The sequence below is a fragment of the Staurois parvus genome, unplaced genomic scaffold, assembly GCF_062004578.1.
Source record: "Staurois parvus isolate SC_StPar_1 unplaced genomic scaffold, SC_StPar_1.0 ptg000930l, whole genome shotgun sequence".
In the NCBI taxonomy this organism is placed as follows: domain Eukaryota; kingdom Metazoa; phylum Chordata; class Amphibia; order Anura; family Ranidae; genus Staurois; species Staurois parvus.
This window is the reverse complement of record NW_028318726.1, coordinates 1,712,501-1,720,918: the sequence shown is the minus strand read 5'-3', so window position 1 is coordinate 1,720,918 and position 8,418 is coordinate 1,712,501.

Genomic DNA, 8,418 nt, shown 5'->3' with positions numbered 1-8,418 from the left:
AGTGGAAGGAATAAAAAATTGCATAATCTATGGGCTGCTTAAGATATACAGTATTTAATCAATAAAATAGTATATTGAAACAATGGACATTTCTGTACCACCATTTCTGTTTCATTTTATAAAAGTCCTACATTTTGATGGACAAAACATACTGGTGTATGACAAAACACAAGCTACTTCCTTAGGCTACTAGTATTTGTAATTCAGAAAGTGAAAAAAGCCTAAAATTACAGATAGGTGCAGCCTGCCTGCAAAACTTCCATGCAGCAGTCCAACTGACTAGCACTGAAAAAAAGCCCTCCCCATATTGTATAGAAACTGTGGTGTACCTAAACAAAGACAATGCTTGAGTCTCACCACATCTAGCAGACATGCTCAAGACATACTGTAGCTATTAGCTACTGACCTCATATTGGCATGATTTTTAACTTGACATTTCAAGTCTTTGTCAAATTTGTTTGGACATGTATGGTAGATGTAATATAATTTTTGATGAGAAAATAGAACCAGAATAGGGTTAGGGGATTTAGTGGTGCTGCACAAAATTGAACAATGTTGCCTAGATTGTATTCATGGGGGGGGGGGGGGGTATTTAAGCTTAATGAATGTAAACATTTTTGGGATAAAAATACAAGCAATGACAACTAGATGTAACAATTATTTCTGGTATATGTTACGTACTGTTTTCGGTTGGGCACCTTCCAATACATGTGGTTTTGGAGAATTCCTGTGTATATTTAATGGAGGTGTCTCCAGGTAGTATTTCTTTATACTTCAGTGTTTGGTTTAGCTTAATCAAGAGTTTAGGACAGAAAATAAGCTGTAAGTGATCACTCTATATTTCCCCTGAGCAAAGCTGCTGCTGTAATGCATTTTACAATGCTACTGGCTGGAATATGCAGCCATAGGTATTGTTACAGTTTTATGTATTTATTGCTAGAAAGGCATAACTTTCAGCGTTATGATTAGGTTTTTTAACTATACAGTAAAATGCAAATTTTTCTTTTATTCAACAACTACACATTGCTTATTTCTAACATAATTTCTGTTTACCTCTATTCTATTGTAAGATCACTTGCCAAGTTTGTATTGCTGTAAGTGCCCAGTCTGGTAGATTCTGTTTGTCCTGGTGACATTGTCCAGACAACAACTTTATTTTTATAGATATATCCATTTACTTCCAGCTACTTTTAGGACAGGAAGAAGGAGAGATCTCCTTAACTGAACAAAGTCAGCAAAAACATATTTCCAGACAAATGATTTGACTATACATACACTGTAATATTTCAAATTGCCACCGCACAGCAGAGCAGGTGATTATACCATGTTTGTTAAAAAAAATTGACTTAAGTAACACTTTAACACTATCACTACAAGGCATCTTCAATATGCATCTTCAATATATAAAGTACAGTAATACCTCGGTTTAAGAACGCCTCGGTTAAAGTAATTTTCGGTTTACAAATGAAAATCCACTGAAAATAATGCCTCGGTTTACACATTTTGTATGAATTTTTTTCGCAATACAAAGTGTATGTCAGTGCTAATTTTTAAATGCAATTGCTGGCTCTTTTTTTTCTTCACTATAGCTCACAGAATTAGCTGTCACTTTCCCCAAAGTTAACGGAAATGTTGTTTCATTTAAGAAACTAAAAAGAAACATTGTTTGCCCCCCCCTCTTTCCTGACCTGCCAGGCTGCATGCTCTGAAAAGGGTCTGGTATGGATTTTGGGGAGGACCCCCCACGCCATTTTGTTTTAAATTTTGGGGTGGGAGTTCCTCTCAAAATCCATACCAGACATGAAGGGCTTGGTATGGATGGGAAGGGGGACCCCACGCAGCTTTTTAAATTATTTTTTTAATTGCTGGCAATTCTTCTACATTCAGCTGTCAGTGGGAATACCGCTGACAGCTGAAATATTAACACATGGTTGTCGCTACTAAAATGCTGCATGACTTGATAAAATAACTCATGCGGTATTTATTACTGTTTACTTTTTTTTATCTCCGGAACAGATTAATTAGTTTTCAATGCATTCCTATGGGAAACGGCGTTTCGGTTTAAGAATTTTTCGGTATAAGAAAAGTCCTGCAGAACGAATTAAATTCTTAAACCGAAGTATTACTGTATTCATAGACTGAGCACACATAGCTATTCATCCCCTAATCAGCCTGGAGACCACCCCCAAGATATTATCTGTATATCATTAAATAAAGTCATCTTACAAGCATCCTGCTAGAAAGAAATGTTCAGCTCCTGTGGCACTGAATGACATAGTTTCATAGTTTATAGACCTGGAAAGACACAGGTCCATCCAGTTCAACTTATGTGTTTGTGTTTTCTTTTCAATAAACACTCCCATAGTCCTGTAAATTCTGCACCAAGAAAAAGACATCTAAACGTTTTTTGAAGTTGTCGACACTCTTAGCTTGTACCACTTTCAGGAGGGGGGAGTTCTGCATTCAGGAGGGGGGAGTTCTGCTCTTTACTGATAGAGCAGTAACTGCTCTATCAGTAAAGAACTCTTTCTGCAATCGATGGTTAAACTTCCTTTATTCTAGCTTCAAATCACGGCTGCGTGTCCTCTTCAGGGACCTTAGAGCAGATTATTTCTCCAGATGGATTGGATAGAAGTACATCACACTACTACTGGATGTACGCAAATAAACAGTGCCACATACATTTACCTTTTTAATCTCATACCAACTCAATGAGGTTTGTGTTCTAGCATGAAATTCACCACAGCCAACATCAAGACAAACTACAATGACATTCGTCATGCAGCCAGTAAAGTGTCAGGATAACTGTTATGACTGGGTTTGTTCTGGGTCATTAACTTACCAAGTACTGTAATGAAGCAAAGATGCAATGGCTGTCGCTTTCACCTTTACAAATGTCAGTAATGGCAGCTTATATAATTCTCCACTGACATATTCACTGTAACTCCTTTCAGCCCAGCCTATGGTACGATGACAGCCAAGCAGGATCCCTATTTTCCTGGATATCATATGATGTCCAGGATTGCATGTGCCCCATGGGCCATGCTCCATCACGATATGTCATGGGCTGTGTCCACCGGCCACAGCCAATGATAGATTATTACATTGTTCCACTGCTAGTGTCATGTTATTGCTATGACCAATTACAGCAGATCATATGACAGCTTCCTTTCATGCCATTCATTGCTTACAACTGTGCGGTTAGCTGTGAGTGGTCACAGTGGTCACATGTACAGACTGGGCCAATCACAGCCCATCTGTAGCATGTGATCAGCTGTGGTCAATCATAGCTGGCCACAACAAAACTACTGAATGAATTAGTTTCATTAAGAAAAAATCATTGCTTATACCAATGAAATTCATTGGTATAAGCAATCATAATGTGTAAAAAAAAAAATCCTGGTCACTTGCCCAGAGTAGTACAATGTTACTATGGTAACATCGTATTGCCCTGGTCAAAAGGAGTTGAAACACAAATCATTAAAAAAAAGTAAGAAAAATGTAAGAAAAACATTTAAAAACTTTTTTTTTAACATGCTCTCACCAGTCAGTGTCCCTGCTCACTGACACACACATCATATGATGACGCTGTACTGTATTGGTTACTGTATGTAAATAAACAAAATTGTGAAAATGTTTTTCTCATTTGTTCATTTGCACAAAATTATGACAAAAAATGACAACTTCAAAAAACTCACCATGCCTCTTGCTAAATTCATCAGACTGTACTGATTTATACTATCCTGGCATTTTTAGGTCTCAAGAAATGGGAAAGGTTGTTAGTACATCACTATTTATCGATTTTTAGATATACACCATAGTTTGTGGATTCTATAACTTTCCTACCAACTAAACAATAGACATTTATTTGGGCTATTTTCACCAAAGAAATGTAGCAGAATACATTTTGGCCTAAATTTGTGTAGAAAAATTATTTATTTGCAAAATTGTATAACAGAAATGAATACAAATGCATATTTTCCCCAAATTTTTGGTATTTTTTCATTTATAGCACAAAAAAGTAAAAACACAGTGGTGATTAAATACCACCAAAATAAATCTCTATTTTTGTGAAAAAAAAATGATAAAAATGTCATATGGGTACAGTGTTGCATGACCACGTAATTGACTTGGGCAGGAAGGGATAAAAGTGCCCAGTAGGCAAGTGGCTAAACTGTTCAGATAACCAACATAAATGTATAAATGGATTAAAAATTATACGCTGACTCGCTCGTCGCATACTTCTCTTTCATATGTCGTTCGGTGGGAGCGCAACCTGGGAGTGGTTGTGGATCCGGAGGACTGGAATAGGGCCTGGTCGCTTGCAACTAAATGCTCTTTTAATACGACCATGCTGGAGGCGGCCTACAAGGTGTTGTTTCATTGGAATTGGGTTCCGGCTCATTTGGCACAGGCGAACCCTACCTGCAGTGATCGATGCTTTCGGGGTTGTGGCCATCGTGGTGATGTATTGCATATCTGGTGGTCTTGCCCAAGGCTGCTTCATTTTTGGTCTTGTGTGTTTGGCCTCCTTTTCACCTTGTTCCATCTTTCTATACTCCGGGATGCTCGGTATGCTTTGCTTCATTGCCCCATACCAGGCCTCTTGGCTCATCATCAGAAGTTGGCTTCCTATTTGTTTTTGTCGGCTGGCCTAGGGATGTGATGTTGTTTGGCCTTGGCGTTCTTGGACCCCTGCTCTTGGTTTGGCTATCCTTTTTTCTTTTGTACTTCTCCTTCCTTTCCCCCCTTTTTTTCTCTGTTTGCTTTGGTGTGGCAGTGGATAGCTGCCTTTAGTCTGAGTTATTATCAGTGTTATATTTATGTTTTGTTATTTAACTGCCATTGATGGCCCCTGCGTGGGCGTATCTTTTGCCCTGTTGGTGTTAGAGCACTGATTTCTAGTTCCTCTATGTGCAATTGATAGCCCCTGCGTGGGTGTGATTTGTTGCTCCTGTGTTGTTATAAATTAACCACTTCCAGCCCGGACACTTTTACCCCGTTCCTGACCAGGGCAATTTTCAGCTTTCAGCGCTATCACACTTTGAATGACAATTGCGCGGTCATGCAACACTGTACCCATGTGAATTTTTTACCATTTTTTTGAGACAGATAAAAATTTATTTTGGTGGTATTTATTCACCACTGGGATTTTTATTTTTTTGCTATGTAAATGAAAATGTACAAAAATTTTGAAAAAAAGTGTTTTTCTTATAAAATTTTGCAAATAAATAATATCTTTTTAGTAAAAAAAAAAAAAAAAAGCCAAATTAGTTTATAACCAAAAATTAAAATTAAAAAAAAAATGTTTACATTTTTTTTTGTTATATTATTATTTATTTTATTATTATTATTTTTTTTACATACTGTCACACTAGCAGTACAGTGTCACCATGGTGACACTGTGCTACTTTTGGGGGATGAAGATTTTTTTTTTTCCTTTACACTGATTGCTTTTACACCCATATAGGATGTAAAAGCAACCATTTCTCTTTCTCTCTGTCTGCATTCTTACAGCCATTGAGAACTACTGAGTGAGCTGTGATTGGTCACAGCTTGTCACATGGTACAAAGCTGTTGTGAATAGCCTTGTACCATGTGACCTCTGTGATCATTCACAGATTTCACAAGTAGTAAGCAATGATGTCACAAGTGACATCTTGCTTACTACTTTGCATGTGATCACTGATTGGCCAATCAGTGATCACATGATCGGGACCTCGTACAGAGGTCCTGTCCGACGATCGGTGTTTCACTGTGTCCGACCCTGCAGTACCACCGTCCGGCCGTTTATATACAACGGCCGGTCGGGAAGTGGTTAATAAAAACCACTGAAATACAAAAATTATACGCTGACTAAAATTTGTAAATCAAAGATGATATAGACATAAACATATTTATTCTCCATCTTTCTGCTGCAGTAGAGGCTGATTGGAAACATCTGAGCTTTGTTGTTTCTTCAAGTGATACCTGGCCTAGGCTACGCTTTTGCTTGTGTCAGTTTGCACACCTACTACATACACAAGTTCTCCTATGCTCATATTATATACAGTATACTGTACAGTGTACTAATGATTACTTGTGTTTATGTTTCCTAATGGCTGAGCCAAGGTAAGGATAGCCAGAAAGAGTTCATTCAAATTCTGAAAACACTAAATAGTCAAAGACACATATATAACCACACTACATATTCCCTATTCATAGCTATTTCTTCTGTAGCCAATTTCACCCCAGCTCCCTTACATAGGGGGGAATTTAGCTGGTGCATTCCAGACCTGGTGCATCTGTGTATGGTAGCTATTCAGCTTCAAACTTCATCTTGTTCAGTTAAGCTTTGACAATAAAACCTGGAATCCGATTGGATTCTATGCAGAGCTGCACCAGACTGTGCACAATGCAGTTATAGTAAATAACCTCCATAGTGTTCTAGAGAGCAAGACCCTTCCATTTCCTACTCTTTCTATAGAACGTTGTTTCCTGTACTAGAAGGCCATGACAGGACCATTATGCATAATCATCCTATAATGTCACTGTTTCACCACTTTCTGCTTATGTGCCAGTCTGCTTCCTACTGGTACTAAAGAATGGGCTGAGGTGTACACAGCTTTAGGCTTGGTACGCACATATGAAATTCACCCTGCCACGTCTGACATCTGTCTGTGTACAAGCCCATTTAGACATAACAATGTAAGACTAGGCTGGTACTCCAGCACACTAGGGGGATCAATGGAGACTTGCTGTATTGCTATTGTTCATTGAATGACTTTATGTGATTTGATATTGCTCTGCATGACATTTTATAGATCTGGTTAGATCAAAGACCAAAAGGATTTAGCTTACACTCGCTGCTACCTTATGTCTGGATATTTCATCTCCAATTTCACTTTGTTTCAAATGTAATATGTGCATTTGACATTTTTTGGCTATAGGCTAATATGGCAAAATATTTCAAATTCTTCCCTACCATATGATTATGTCAAAAGAATATACAGTTTGTAAATGTACAAGGTAGGTCTCAGTGGTGAAGCATCATATTTCACCATTGCATGATGCTAAAAATCACATTTGTAGCAATAGACCAGTGCTTTACTTTTGCAAAACAAATTATGTTTAATAAAAAATGTGCATTTATAATTTTTTTTTTGCATTAGAGTTTTCAAAGCATTGAAACAGTGATCAGTTCTGCAGAATATTCCTCCAGCTGCAGGTCTGTGCTGAGGTAGGAACCTTTGCTTATGGGGCTGGGGAAGTATATGTAGAATACTAGTGTGTTGACCTCACCACATGTGTGCTACACTGAGAACTAAGAGTTCCTCTGCCACAGTGGCACACAGGTAGAGCTGTGCATGGCTGCCCTGAATTCAAAAGATGACAGGAGTTGATAGAGAGAACCACCCAGATTTTGTAAGATACAGGTGGTTTTGGGGTGGGGCCTATGGGTTCTGGCCATATTCCAGATTGCACCCTAAATATGAGTGTAACGATAGACTTATCATTTAAAGTCTTTGTATGCAACGTACTGTACATGTGCCATTGTTATCATGAAACGTTTAGGCAAAAATATGGCTACCTCTCTGTTTGCATTACTGAATATATGAATATTATTTATTAAAATGTATCATAAATGCTCTAGATGCAATTTCTTACAGAAATTGCACCTAACCACCATCTGTTCATATATAGTAAAGGGGGTGCTGAAAGAATAATATCCCTAGCCCAATACAATATGTATGGACCAATGGAGATAACAGATGACCCAAAACTGTTCTTCTGCTTGGAGCTACTTAATAATGGCCATACATGCTTTGATAAATAATCAATTTGTTTGCTGATTGATCTCCCCCACTAGAAATAATAGATCTATCGCTGATAACCTATTCAATCAATATGCCATACATGGGGAAGTGCATTTTGTTCAATAGTTAAGATATGATTGTAACTTACAATCGTAGGTTATCAATCTCACCTCTGTTTCCACCAAGTAATGTTATAATCTGATTGATAGAAATACTGTCATATTCATAAACAAGGTGTCCAAGTGCTGCCGATCAATGTGAAAAAAAACTGATAATTTTCTCTTCTGGACGATCAAATCAGTTTGATTAGATTAAATTGAAATTGAGTCTAAATCAAGCAGAAGCAAAAATATGGCTATTATATTGTTTGCAGATTCAATTGTTTTGATTGAGTCACACATCCACCAGAAAATGGGGTTGAAGCGTGTATGGCCATCACTAGTCTAACTCTAAATGGGAAAATGTATACTTTAGCTTTTTTTCATGGAAAACATACGGTTTAAACATTAAATGGTATTGCATTCTGCATCATGTTAAAAATAAGATGGTTGTCAGGACCAATAAGCTGGGCACCAGCATGTAAAAATTAGACTCTGATTACAATAGATGTGCTTGTTACTAT